The 13,311-nt window shown below is 42.7% G+C and overlaps 1 long non-coding RNA gene across 1 annotated transcript; it reads right to left on the bottom strand.

The window, feature by feature from the left end:
* Positions 1-3,808: 3,808 nt before the first annotated feature.
* Positions 3,809-11,900, bottom strand: LOC129045144 (uncharacterized). The gene is made up of 3 exons (XR_008504897.1): positions 11,872-11,900; positions 5,655-5,710; positions 3,809-4,258 (listed from the first exon to the last, which is right to left on the bottom strand). It is a non-coding gene; the product is annotated as an uncharacterized LOC129045144 (long non-coding RNA).
* Between the last annotated feature and the right edge of the window lie 1,411 nt (positions 11,901-13,311).

Raw genomic sequence — 13,311 nt, 5'->3', positions numbered from 1 at the left:
TGAATACACCTCCCAATGAGTTTTGCCCCCAGTCATCAAGTAAGTTACTCCCCACTGTCAAGTCACCCCCAAGTTGTGACCCCATATATCATGGAGCAGAGACAAAGTATCCCCGCTGTATTCTGTCCAAATTCTTGCCCCGCAGAATCCAGGAACATAATAAAATGGTTGTTTTATGCCATTAAGTTTTGGGGTAGTTTGTTACATGGAATACCAACCTGAACAGATGTGTGGAAACAACTTTTCTTCACCTTTTAGATTAGTTGAAAACAATGCAATTTGGAGACAAGAGCTAATTAGCAATTGAGTTAAGCTATGGCCGTTAAAAAGACTTAACTTCAGGGCAAAATGTAAGGTTCAGTAGAAGGGTGGCAACATGAGAGCCCAAGTAGAGAGACATCCGTATGGTTTTTGCTCTGTTGCTGTTTTCTTTTGCAAATTGCATATCTCTGAGGAGAACATTAAAGAGCTCATTAGGCAATATAAATAGAGCTAGACACAGTAAGCATAAATTTTACCTTTGAGTTTTTCCCCCTCTTAAAAAACATTTGAAATTACAAAAAATTTCAGAGAAATACAGAAAATAATGAGACATCTAAGTTTTCTCCCCTACCACCCAGAATTCACCCAAAGTTAACATTTTTGGACATTTTGTAGATTTTATTTATTTATTTATTTATTTTTGAGATACGGTCTCACTCTGTTGCCCAGGCTGAAGTGCAGTGATGTTATCTTGGCTCACTGTAAACTCTGCCTCCTGGATTCAAGCGATCCTCCTGCCTCAGCCTCCCAAGTAGCTGGGATTACAAGCATGTGCCACCCCACCTGGCTATTTTTTGTATTTTTAGTAGAGGCGGGGTTTCACCATGTTGGCCAGGCTGGTCTCAAACTCCTGGCCTCAAGTGATCCACCCGCCTCAGCCTCCCAAAGTTCTGGGATTCCAGGTGTCAGCCACCGTGCCTGGCCGACATTTTTTACTTCATATCTATTCTTAAGTAAGAAATAAGCTGCCAGATACATTTAGAGTTTCCTCGTCCTACCCAATTCCATTTTATCCCATCCCCAGAGGTAGCCACTATCCTGAAGTTAATGTTTCTCCCTTGCTTTCACCTTTCATTACTTTAAGCATAAATAGTTCTGAGGCTGGGTGCAGTGGCTCACGCCTGTAATCCCAACAGTTTGGGAGGCCGAGGCAGGTGGATTACTTGAGCCCAGGAATTCAAGACCAGCCTGGGCAACACGGCAAAAGCCTGTCTCTACAAAAAAATACAAAAAAAATTAGCTGAGAGTGGTGGCATGCAACTGCAGTCCCAGCTACTCCAGAGGATGAGGTGGGAGGATCATTTGAGCCTGGGAGGTCAAGGCTGCAGTGAGGAATGATAGCACCACTGCACTCCAGCCTGAGTGACAGAGTAAGACACTTTCTCAAAAAAAAAAAAAAAAGAAATAGTTCTGAAAGTTATAAAGTTACCTTGTAATTGCATTTATTGAGAGCTAGTTTTAATGATTCTGTCATCATTCAATAAGTTGATTTGGTGAAGACAAGACAGACAAATGTTTGCTCTCTCACTTACTAATGGATTAAAACTTCTAGGATACGTGCTCTCCATCTAGTGGTAAAAACGGGATAACCCTAGGTGCACTTATGTCTGATATAGAGGAATGAACACACACCAAGGGCCTTCTGTGGACAGGACACTCCTCTGGTCTCTGTGTGGGAGACACAAATGAAGAGAAGATAGACTCTGGCCCTCAGGGTGCTAAATCTATGGAACATTGACCACGTGGTCAACAACCACATGAGGGACACAGAAGCCTAGAGAGGTCAAAGAACTTGCTCCAGGTCCAACAACAAGTAATTGGCAGAGCCGCAAGCCAAACTCTGACCTTTCTGACTTCGAAGCCCATTCTCTAAACTGTGATGCTTGATAGTACTTTTAAACATTATTTTTATATTGAAACAAGTATAGATTTCTTGTGAAGCAGAATATAAATTTTCATGAATTGTAAGGATTTGAGAGAAGAGCTTTCAAATAAATTTGGCCTGTTTCTTGGATGGCTCTAAACCCTCAAATCCAGGAGTTTCTGCCTTTAAAAGTCCCGGGGAGGAAAATGTCGAGAAGCCCTTCTTGGGGATGACCTTCTAGCATAGAGCAAGGGAAGGTTCAGAGCGGGAAGCATGGCACTCAAAAGAGCACTAGTAACAGTGATATTGAAAAATGTTAACACATGGATCAGCTGGACACTGACTAATAGAAAAGACCATTGCCAAGTAGTCCAAACACTGAGCATAGCAAACAGCTTAGCGTGAACTATGCTTAGCATCTTCTTCCTGAAAAAAGAAGGCTATATGTCCTAGGTAAGGAACAGGGACCTAAAGAAGAGTGAAGATTTAATAAACTATCCACTGGAAATTTCTTTCACGGGTTCCAAACCTGCTCTTCCTCTTCTATATTCCAGCCTTCATTAGTCTCCCAAATTAGAAACCTTAATGTCATCCTTGACTTAATTTCTCGATTGGACTAGAATCCAATCTTGATTTCTCCTGCTTACTTCATTGGTCTCCTGGTTGTACTTCGAGGGATAGAGAGAGAATTAATTGTGCCTGGAGCAAAAAGACCAGAAAATATGAGTCCATTGAAAAGGAAACTTTCTAGATGGAAGAGCAGGTAGAATTAGTTGGGATATGGTTTGGGCAAAGAAGTGGTAAGAGCATAGTGAGTGAGGATGAGAACACACTCCTGCACACACTCAATCAGTGAGGTCAGAGAGCACAGGAGGAAAGGTCAGGTTACGGAGGGCATGGAAGGCCATCTGTGCAGCTTATGGTCTATTCTAAGGGCAATTGGAAGCTGTTGGAGGATTTTAGGCAGAGGGGGAGGGGCATGTAGCAAGATATGACTCGTGTTTTCAAAAGATTACTCTGACTGCAATAATGAATTCTAGGATAGCAAGACTGGAAGCAGTGCCAGGAAATTTTACAGATGTAGAGAAGCAAGACAGTGCTAGTTTGGATGGGAGCAGTGGTGAAGATGGAGACAAGAGAAGATATTTTGAATATGATCATAGGTGAAGTCCATAGGGAGCCCTCTGATATTATCTAGTTCAACTTCACCTTACAGTTGAGAACTTTGGGGTTCAGAGAAGAAATGTTGTGTCACCATCTATAGATGGCAGAGCTACCACTCTGATGTGAGCTCTTGATTTCCAGCCTAAAACACTTCCCGTTGTACCATACTACTTTATGTATTGTTTTGTGTGTGCTCGCTGTTATTCTTCTGCCAGATTATAAATTTTCTGAAAGCAGAGAAGTTGCCTTAAACGTGAACAACTGATAAACTTTTTGTTTGCAAAGGCTATGGCCAAGGTATATTGTAGATGGAATGTAGACATAGTCCTACAGTCCCAGGATCACTCAAACCCAGGCACACAGAGGAAGCTCATTGACATTTCTTAAATCAAAAGGAAGCTGAATTACATACAAAGGTTCCAATCTGTGGAAAACCAAATCCCATTGAGATTCAGACTCCAAGAGAAAGTTCAGATTCTTGCTTGAGTTATGAGAAGGGGAAATTCTAGAGGAAACCCACATTAGTTCTTTATGGAGGAGAAGATAATTGCCCTTGCAGAAACTGTCCCAACTGACCCCGAATTGGAAAGCATTTGCACACTCCCTTCCCTCAACTCAGGAAGGAGTTTTACATGGGCTTAGTGGAGGGTCCACATACCCTTCTTCAAGACCTGGCAATAGAGACTCTGATGGAAAGGGCAAATGGATTACAAATAGCTCCAGGGAACTCTCTTTTCACTTCTGCCTCTAGACTGATAAAACAGCATTGGCTGAGCCATCATTTTGGGTGTTGTTTTTATGCAGAGGAATATGCAGAGCCAAGTAGAAGCCCAGGGGAAAGCAACCCTGGGGACTGGCTTCTCATACCTAGCTCTGGCTTAGGCCTCTAGCTAAAATAAAGGAAAATGGGAGAGAAACATCAAGTTTATAAATGATTTGATCTGACTCACTAAGGTAAATGAGCAGAAAGGGATTAAGGATAAAACCAGATATAAATCATTATCAGGGATTAAGTCATAACTGGAAATAACAAGTGTTCATTTAACTCAGCCATTTCCAGTGTTATCCCATTCAGGAGTCCAAGCTTGACAGGAAACAACTGGAGAGAGGTACAGACTGGGTGCAGGTGAGGAAACCCTCTCCATCTGGGATAGTTGGCAGCATCAAACACAGCCATCTGGAAAATCTCTAATAAAAAGATGCCGCTTGGTTTCAGAGAAAATGCCTAACATTTGTGTCTGTTATTAATCGTGAAGTTATTGAAAATTAGCTTTGAGTAGCTTGAGTACTAATGATGAATGAATTAAAGGTCATTCCCTATATCTTATATTCGCCATTTGTCTAGGTGTGTGCAGCATTGGGTAAGGTCCTCCTCCGGACAGATCTATTTCCTTGTGCTTTCAGCCTCTCATTCTGTGTCCCTCTCCCTCTCTCTCGGGCACCTGTTGCTTTCTTGCTCCAATGAGGGTGTTTGGAACTCCTAACCAGGTTTGCCCACCGATTGATGTCCTTTGTTCCCAGATTATTCCTTTACTCTTCATTGATTGCATAAATCCTCCCACTTCCTCAGCACACTGATCTCATGAACCCATTTGGAGGAAAACAATCTGATTGACCTTATTTATGCTATGAGTTGGGTGACTTATGCATTAAAATATGCGTTTTTCAAATGGATAGATCTTAATGGTGGGACAATGTGGGAACAAGGGCCACCCCTTGCACTTCTAATATTGTCATGTACTTTTTTTTTCATTGCCCTTATACAGTTTTTAATCACATAATTGTATAGTGAACTAGTTAATTTCTTCCTTTGAATAAGATGACAAGCTTAGGAGAGTAAGGCCCATGACTGTGTGCATTTCTCAGTGCAAAGCCTCATGACTAGGCCAAAAAGGAAATGAGGAAATACTTCTTGTATGAATGAATGAATGACAAATGAATGAATTGAATTTTCAAGTACAGGTAAGACAAATCTTTTTCATATCTGCTCCAAAGCACAAAAACCAACCAAAGAAATAAGACCCTGAAATTGTGAAAATTGAAAGATTCTTGTAGGGAGGTAAACAATTGCCAATTTTTTTTTTTAAATCATAGCACTGTGTAGAGATTTCTTGAAATTAAAAAAGGAGGAGAGACTTCATTGGGGCTGACAGGTAGGTTCAAGGAAGCAAGGCCCAATTACTTAATACCCTTTGCTTTCAGGGCATCATTCTCTTCAGATAAGAAAATAAATCAATATCATTCATTCCCACCTCCTTCCCCACTGCTCTGATGAGACGAATGATTTGGAAACAGAACCTCCAGCCTGAGCCCTGTGTTTCCAGCTCCCCAACTGGCAATCCTGCCACCCACCCCTCCCACTCCTATCCCTTCCCCCATGCAGACCCTCTTTTTCTCTGGCTTCCTTGGTGATGAGATATGGGAGTGGGATGTTGTACATAACATTTGCCAATTTAGCATGAGCTCAGCCTGTGCTGCAGAGGTGTCCTTGTTCTGCCTGGGTTTCTATGAAAAGGAGATAATTTAGGTAAAAGTGCCTGGTGCATAGTAGGAACTCTTAACATGAGACTTCTTTTCCTCCTACCTCCTTAGTTCATTAAAACACTTCTGAACCACTGCTGCGCAGCAAGCATCTCTGGCCTAAAAAAGAGGTTAAAATGTTCGTAATTAATTAAACTGAAAGACAGTAAACTGGGATTAGAAATGTACATATGTCTATATGTGAAAAGGAGCTCAGAAATTCTAAGTGGCAGTAGCCTGTAATTCCCTAGAGTGGAGGACTCTGAAAGAGGGTGATTTATCTTTGAGCATTGCTCAGGTGCCTTTTTTATAGAGTCCTGCTGTTGCTATGGAAATCGCGTCTGTAGAAATGTGTGCAAATCTAGAATGGATTGCCAGTTGCCTGAATAGGGAAGTGTGGGCAAGGGGCAGGCAGGCTGACACCTGTCAGTCTCCAGCACTTGTCTCGAAGAGAAAGAATTAGAATGTGATTGAGGAACATGGAAAGAGTGCTGTGGGGCAGGCACCACCATAGATAGCTCAGTGTCTGAGGGACTCCAAGACCATCTAGAATCTCCAATCTCCACTCTACCACTTAGGGTGACCATTATTATGTCTGTTATCTTAGTGTTTCTAATGGAATAATAAATAAATAATGCTATTAATATAGCATCCCCTTTCACTGTCAATGTTACCCTGGTTTAGTTGATAAATCGAATAGTCACACGGTCACCACAGAATATAGTTTCCCTCATAAAATGAAAAAAAGCCAACTGGAAATGATCCTGCCACACCTTTGACGATATTTTATGCACAGGACTTAAGTCATTTATAAAGTTATTTTCCAGGTAAGAACTATGTCTCCCTTTCTCTGCACTTCTCCCACAGCTTCAATTGAACAGCTATGCTTCATACCCACCCCCAAAAAGGAACAAGTATCTTTTATCATCTCACAAGGAAAAACTAAAGTTGTACTGAGTCACGGAACTGGAGATCTGCTAGGCTCTCTCACTAGTGAAGTGACCAGCTCTTACATATCAGCCTTCCAGACTACATATTTCAAATTTGCACCACAAGGAATAAATAAATGACTGCCTATAGTGAACCCTATGAGGGTGGACCATTCAAAGTTTCCTGCTGTGAGCAACTTAAATAAAAAAGTGATGTGTTGAAAGGACACTGGAGACATACAGAATCCTTGGGGGGAGGCTGGAGAACCAGATTTAGACAGTGACAGGCAAAAAGTGGGCCTGGGAAGCCAGACCACAGCCAAGATCAATGTCACAGTTGTCCCATTCAGACACTGAATGCCTCTGCCAGTGGGCATTGAACCCCACTGGTCTACCATGGTGGGCACCGTGACCATGACTGCCCCACAGACTGGTTGGTGTTGCCACTTTTGCTGCCACTAACAGAAGGATAATCCATGATTCCTCCTTCTTTGCCTAATTAGCTTCTGATTCTAAGCCCCAGATGTGTGCATCTGATGGGCCAAGCCTACTCTGGGTGCGTAAGCTCTAGTAGCAAGCAAGGCTGGAAGAGTGAATATCAGCACTTTTCGGCATCTACAAAAGAAAGTGGTTTTTGTCTACAATCACAGGAAAGAAATTATTTATTTATTTATTTATTTATTTATTTATTTATTTATTTTAAGACAGGGTCTCACTGTGTCACTCAGTCTGGAGTGCTGTGTCACAATCATAGCTCACTGCAACTTGGAACTCCTGGGCTTAAGCAATCCTCCTGCCTCAGCTTCCCAAATAGCTGGGGCTACAGGTGCACATCACCATACCTGGCTATTTATTTTTATTTTTTTATTTCTGTAGATACAGGGTCTTGCTATGCTGCCTAGGCTAGACTCGAACTCCTGGCTTCAGGTAATCTTCCCACCTTAGCCTCTCAGTGTACTGGGATTACAGGCATGAACCACTGAGCCCAGCCAGAAAGAAATTCAAATGCTCCACAGCCTAAATATATCTGCGACATGGGGAGATGATGAGAATTAAATCTGAGAATGTCAAGGGCCTCTATATATAGTTTTTAGAAATAAGATCTCTTAATGTCTATCGAAATCAATGTCAAATGTTTCAACATAAGGCCTTAAAGCAGGAGTCTGTCAGATTTCTAGAAAGGGGAGATAATTTTTAATTGTCCATGGCTTTGGGTCTAATGCTTAAAGAGGAAAGGGAAAGGAGGAAGAAAGGCTACTACTTAAAATTCCTGGGGACAGGGAAGTTCACAGTCCTGGATGGAAGGAGGGGAACATCTGCCAATTTTGCACCATCATCTGCCAGAAATTCCAAGCAACCACAGGGAAAGGATATAATGGAAGGATGGAAAGGTATTGAGCCGAGGTCCAGAATTCTAATCACAGAGAGAAGGGAAGAATGTGGGCCATAGTAGAGGAGAAGAATTCCATGGAGAGCTGAGTGTCACAAGCGAGTGGTGCTCTCCAGAAATCTTGAGCACCTGGGTGGTTCATGCACAAGGCTGTGACTCAGAGGCAGCCTTTAGGAAAGAGGGACACATGGATGATGATTTGAGCCAAAAAACACAGGAAGGGTCATCTAATTATGGGACAGGCCAGCTGTCAGGGCAAGAAAATTTGCCAATGTGTCGCTTTGCCTGCAAGTTATAGAAACCCAATGCTAATTAGCTCAGGCAAAAAGAGAATTTATTGGAGGAATAAGGGGGTGCCTCATATAACTGCCAACAAAGCGGGGAAGGGACAGCTCTGACCCAGTGATCAAATGTCTCCAGGGCTGTCTCTGTCTCTCATCTCTACTTCTCTCTGAAGAGCAGAGGCATCACTACCTTGAATTGGGACCAGCATTCAACCCATCGGGGAACAGGATTGTTCACAGGGCTAAAGTCTTATGTCCTGTGGCTTCTACCCCCAGAGAGGAGATGCTCCTCTTCTTTTAGTTCCAACTCTGTGGAAACAATCTAATGAGCCTGGCCTCCCCAGGTCAGATGTCCCAGTTTAAGTTTCTGACCCTTTTAAAAGGCAATTGCTAGTTGTAGGCAAATAGCTAACATTGTTACCTACTCCTGGGGTGATCGATTGTGGATAGAAAGGTGGGGTCCTGATCAATCCACCTTGAGTTCATTCTCCTCTGGATCTGTCAGACATGCATGTAACAGGGCCGTGTAAAACAGACACAGCCCTGGAGTTTCATCTCCCTGAGTCTTTGCTGTTCTCAGAGAAGGAAAAATCACTGCAAGCTTCACTTGTTGTCTTTTACATCCAAGAATCTGGATGGGAATTGGAGCACAGAGTTCTTTCCTGGGAGAAAACAGGTAGGAGCCCCAATATTATATACCCTGTTTTGCCATTCCTGATAATAAGGCAGTTGGCTTGAGAGAACAGTATTACCGGGAGCCCCTGAAGGGCCAGGACAATGCCTCATCACCGCTGGGTATATCCCAGGATGCTTGTGAGCAATCCACGATGGTGGGGTTGAAGGGGGCTTGTTACAAACTCGATCTTATAAAGTGCTGGTGAGCACGGGCAAGTGCCCACTGTGCTGACCTGACAATGGGGAGGACTTGAGCTTAGGGAGGCCCTGTGGCAGGGAGGACAGGCACCAAAGCCGCCTAAGAGCCAAGGATGTTGGTTGTTGCTTGGAACTGTGAAAATGCAAAGGTAGCTTACCTTTCCTGCCTACTGGTCACTCCTAGATAACACATCTAAGGCCACCCAATTCACATTTGAAAAGGAAAAACGTGGTCAGTCTCTGTTTACATCCCAAGCAACTGCCGTGAGGGATTCTTGATGGAACTGACTTAATCATACAGTTGTTTTGATATCACACAGACAACCACAGTTTTTAGTTTGGAAAAAATTTATGTGTGCATTGACCTGACGCCAGCTGATGGCAGCTTCATCTCCCGGCCTGGCTGGGCTTTGCTGAAACCGGACCCTAAAAAGTATACTTATGACATTAAACTTGTATTTCTTAGTGTTGGAAGAATTTTCACGTTCTAAACAGAGCTGGATAATTGGAAAAGGACAGGGGGAAACTCCCAAAAAACTGTAGTTGAGTTTATGCTTCACTGCTCATGAGAGCAGAGACTGGCATCCGCCTCCTAACTTATATGTGCCACTGAACATTTTATGTGAAGTTCTGTTTCAGGGACTGAATTAAATCTGTGTTTCACCCAGCTCTCTCTATATGATAAGTCATGGTCTAACAGCCTTCTTCCATGGCAAAATAAAGTTCTATGAGTGGATTCAACCATCATTTGCTACTTGAAAATGCCTCAGAGTCATCTTTTTCTATTTCTACTTTTACTTAAGTTTCTGTCTTTTGGACACATTCTTAATTTTTCTTAATTAAAACTCTATCCTTTTAGGGATATATGTCAACATATCAACTGCTTTGTCACATTCTTCGCTAACGCCACTGTCATCAGAATTTAAAAAGCTGAAGTGAGGAATTGCGTTTTGGAATGAAAGCCACGTGAGCAGTAAGGGCAGCCAGCCAGAACCTTCCGGGGAAGCGAATGAAAGCAGAACTGTGGTGGAAGCGTTTAAATCCCCTTTACAGTTCCCGTCATCCTCCCCCATTTCCCAGCCTCTAGGGCCGACTGGAACAAAGGTGGTGTCATATTCCCTGGGCACACTGCCTGCCACTGCACTTTTGTTTTTTCCAGTTTTTTTTTTTTTTTTTTAGAGCAGTTTTAGGTTCACAGTAAAATTGAGAGGAAGGTACAGAGACTTCTTTCCTATATACTCCCTGCCCCAACACAGGCACAACCTCCCCCACGACCAGCACTCCCCACCAGAGCAGTGCATGTGTTACATCGGCACATCGTTATCATCCAAAGTCCACAGTTTACACTTGGGTTCATTCTTACTGTTGTCCATTCCACGGTTTGTACAAATATATGATAACGTATCCTCCATTGTAATATCATAGAGAATAGCTTCTTCCACTGCTCTTAAAATCCTCTCTTGTCTGCCTATTCAACCCTCTCTTCTCCTGACCTCTGACCTCCATTGACGTTTTCATTGTCTCCACAGTTTTGCCTTTTCCAGAAGATTCTACAGTTGGAATCATGCACTATGGACTCTTATTGGATTGGCTTCTTTCACTTAGTCATGTGCATTTAAGTTTCCCTATGTCTTTCCATGACTTGAAATGATGGCTCATTTCCTGCCACCATACTTTTAGTGTAAGCACCAAGTTTTCATTCTTCCTGCCCCCACCTTGACAAAGCATACATCTTAGAATCATTTCCTTGCCACCAACTTCCCTTGTGTGGGTGAGAGAAAATCAGATTACACACCAAAGTCTAAACGTCGTGCTTCTCCACTGGTTTCCTGGTACCCAGTGTCCTCCTGGGCTTCGAGATTTCCTGTTTGAAAACCAAATGTGTTTGCCACCTTGTGGTCTGTATTTTTAAATTTGTTTTTAGCCAGATATTGTTATCAATAAATTCATTGCCTAGGGCCATAAGCGTAAGTGTGCGCCATGTATTTGTCCTTGTTTGGGATTTCCATTCCGTTTAACTATGATGGTTAAAGTTACGAGGCTATTCATATTGGACATTTGTACATCAGAAATACAGACATGTCTCTCAAAACCCTGCATATCAGAATAGTTAGCAGCAGCATGTGGAAAAGTATCCAAGAAGCTATTTCATTTCCATGGCAGCCAGGACCCAGACGCGAAAGCTTTATAGATTAAAATCAATGCCTGAATTGCATTCAGAAAGCCTGAATTGCCTGTCAGACTTCAGGACCAGCGGCTCAATGTGATAAATGAGGTAGAGGGCTGCATCCAGGCAAGGGAGTGCGTGCCGCATTAGCCAGCACTTTGGATCCTTTTTCAAGGCAAATACCAAATGGAATGAATTACTGGGAAACAGCAAATGAATGTCAAGAATTTGAGATGCGGGGGTTATAATTTACTAATTACTGGGAAAAGATGAACACAAAGTCAATGTGTGAAAGAATGTGGTGGGGGAAGGCTAGATCAGGGAGACAAAGAGAGTGAGCTGCACAGAAGGCTGCTCCTGTTTTCTGTTTTGATAAAAAGGGATAGATTTTAGAGGCCTAGATACCTGGTTGAACTACCAGCTTGGTCATTACCAGACTGTGTCATAAATTGTAATTAGCATGAAAAGATAAGTATATGAACACCAAGCCTCATACCTGGCACATAGTGGGCAGTCAATAAATGTTAAATCTGCATTTTCCCAGATCTCATTCTATTCTTTTCTTATTTAGCAAGCAATCTCAGCACTAAGTCATAACAGACTTTGTACAATGATTCAGTGTTGGAGAATGAGCCTACCTTCCTCCCATGGCAGGTCACTGATAGTCAAAGACAGTGAAGCAAAGATGCAGAATTGAAAAACTTGCAGAAATGCTATCACAAAGACTGGGTTCACTATAAAACTGCATACATATTATGACATTTTGATGCCTGTACAGATGTGTCACACGGCAAAATAATGGACCATGGTTTTATTCTCCAGTGCTCTTGCCTCTCTTTTGTGACACTAATGCATTCTCTGAGCCCAGTGGGAGCTAGGCAGAGTAGCCTATCAATCAGATGCTCCCAACAGGGCTACAGCTCTCAAGCAGCCAAGACAGGGACTTCCTAGGGTCTCCTCTCTGCCACCAGGGATAGGAAGGATATCATCTGAAGAGGAACCATGGAGTAATTGAGCAAGATGTGGAAGAGCAGCCAAGAGACACAGATGCTTATGCTGCACACTTGCCAACCAGTTGTGCAAAATGAAGGGGTCAGACCAGAGCATCACTTCTTTCCCTATTTTTACTAGTTCTTTAAGAGACTGTGTAAGGGGAATATACACTCCCCTCCCTTTCTCGGTACTAGCGCCCTCGATTTTTGGATGTGGATATGGGTACTCAGAATGCAGACCACACTGGCCAGTCTTCCTCACACCTGTGCCAAGTGATGAGGTTCTGGACAATGATATGAAAGCATAGGTGGTGTGTGCAACTCCTTGGAATTGTCATTGGAAAGGAGAGTGCCTATGTCCTTCTGCTGTCCTTCCTTGTTCTTGCCAGTGTTACGTGTTTGTAATGGCTGAAACTGGAGCAGCCATCTCGGACATGGATGTGGAAGCTACAAGCTGTGGAGGGTAGAACAATGCAACAGAAGGAGACAGGGTTCCTGAGGCTGTCTGGGGCCATGGCCAACTCTAGACTATCTAGATTTCTTTTATGTGTAATAAAGGAAAAAATGTCAGCTATTCTGGATTTTATGTTACTCAAAATTAAACCTTAATCTTAATTAACTAATAGAGATTTTAATAAATGTTCTACTAAAATGGGTCCCTTGGGCAAATAAATCCTGGAAATGTTGTGTATTACAGACACTTTTTAAAGATTTGCAATGCACCTTAGCCCATTACAGGCTAGTATCCGTGGGCTCTTGCAACTCAGAGTATAATCCCTGGACCAGCAGCATCAATATCACCCAGGAGCTTGTTAGAAATGCAGAATCTGGTCAGGCTCAGTGGCTCGTGCCTGTAATCCCAACATTTTGAAAGGCTGAGGTAGGAAAATCCTGGAGCCCAAGAGTTTAAGACCAGCCTGAGCAACATAGCAAGATCCCATCTCTATTTTTAAAAATGCAGAATCTCAGGCAACCCCAAACCTACTGGGTCAAAATCTACATTTTTAACAAGACTCCCAGGTTATTTGTCTACACATTCGTTTGAGAAGCACAACCATAGATTACAATATGGAAATGGCATCCTAT

The sequence above is a fragment of the Pongo pygmaeus genome, chromosome 8 (genome assembly GCF_028885625.2).
Source record: "Pongo pygmaeus isolate AG05252 chromosome 8, NHGRI_mPonPyg2-v2.0_pri, whole genome shotgun sequence".
NCBI lineage: Eukaryota > Metazoa > Chordata > Mammalia > Primates > Hominidae > Pongo > Pongo pygmaeus.
The sequence above is the reverse complement of the archived record's forward strand: the minus strand, read 5'-3'. Positions and strand labels throughout refer to the sequence as shown.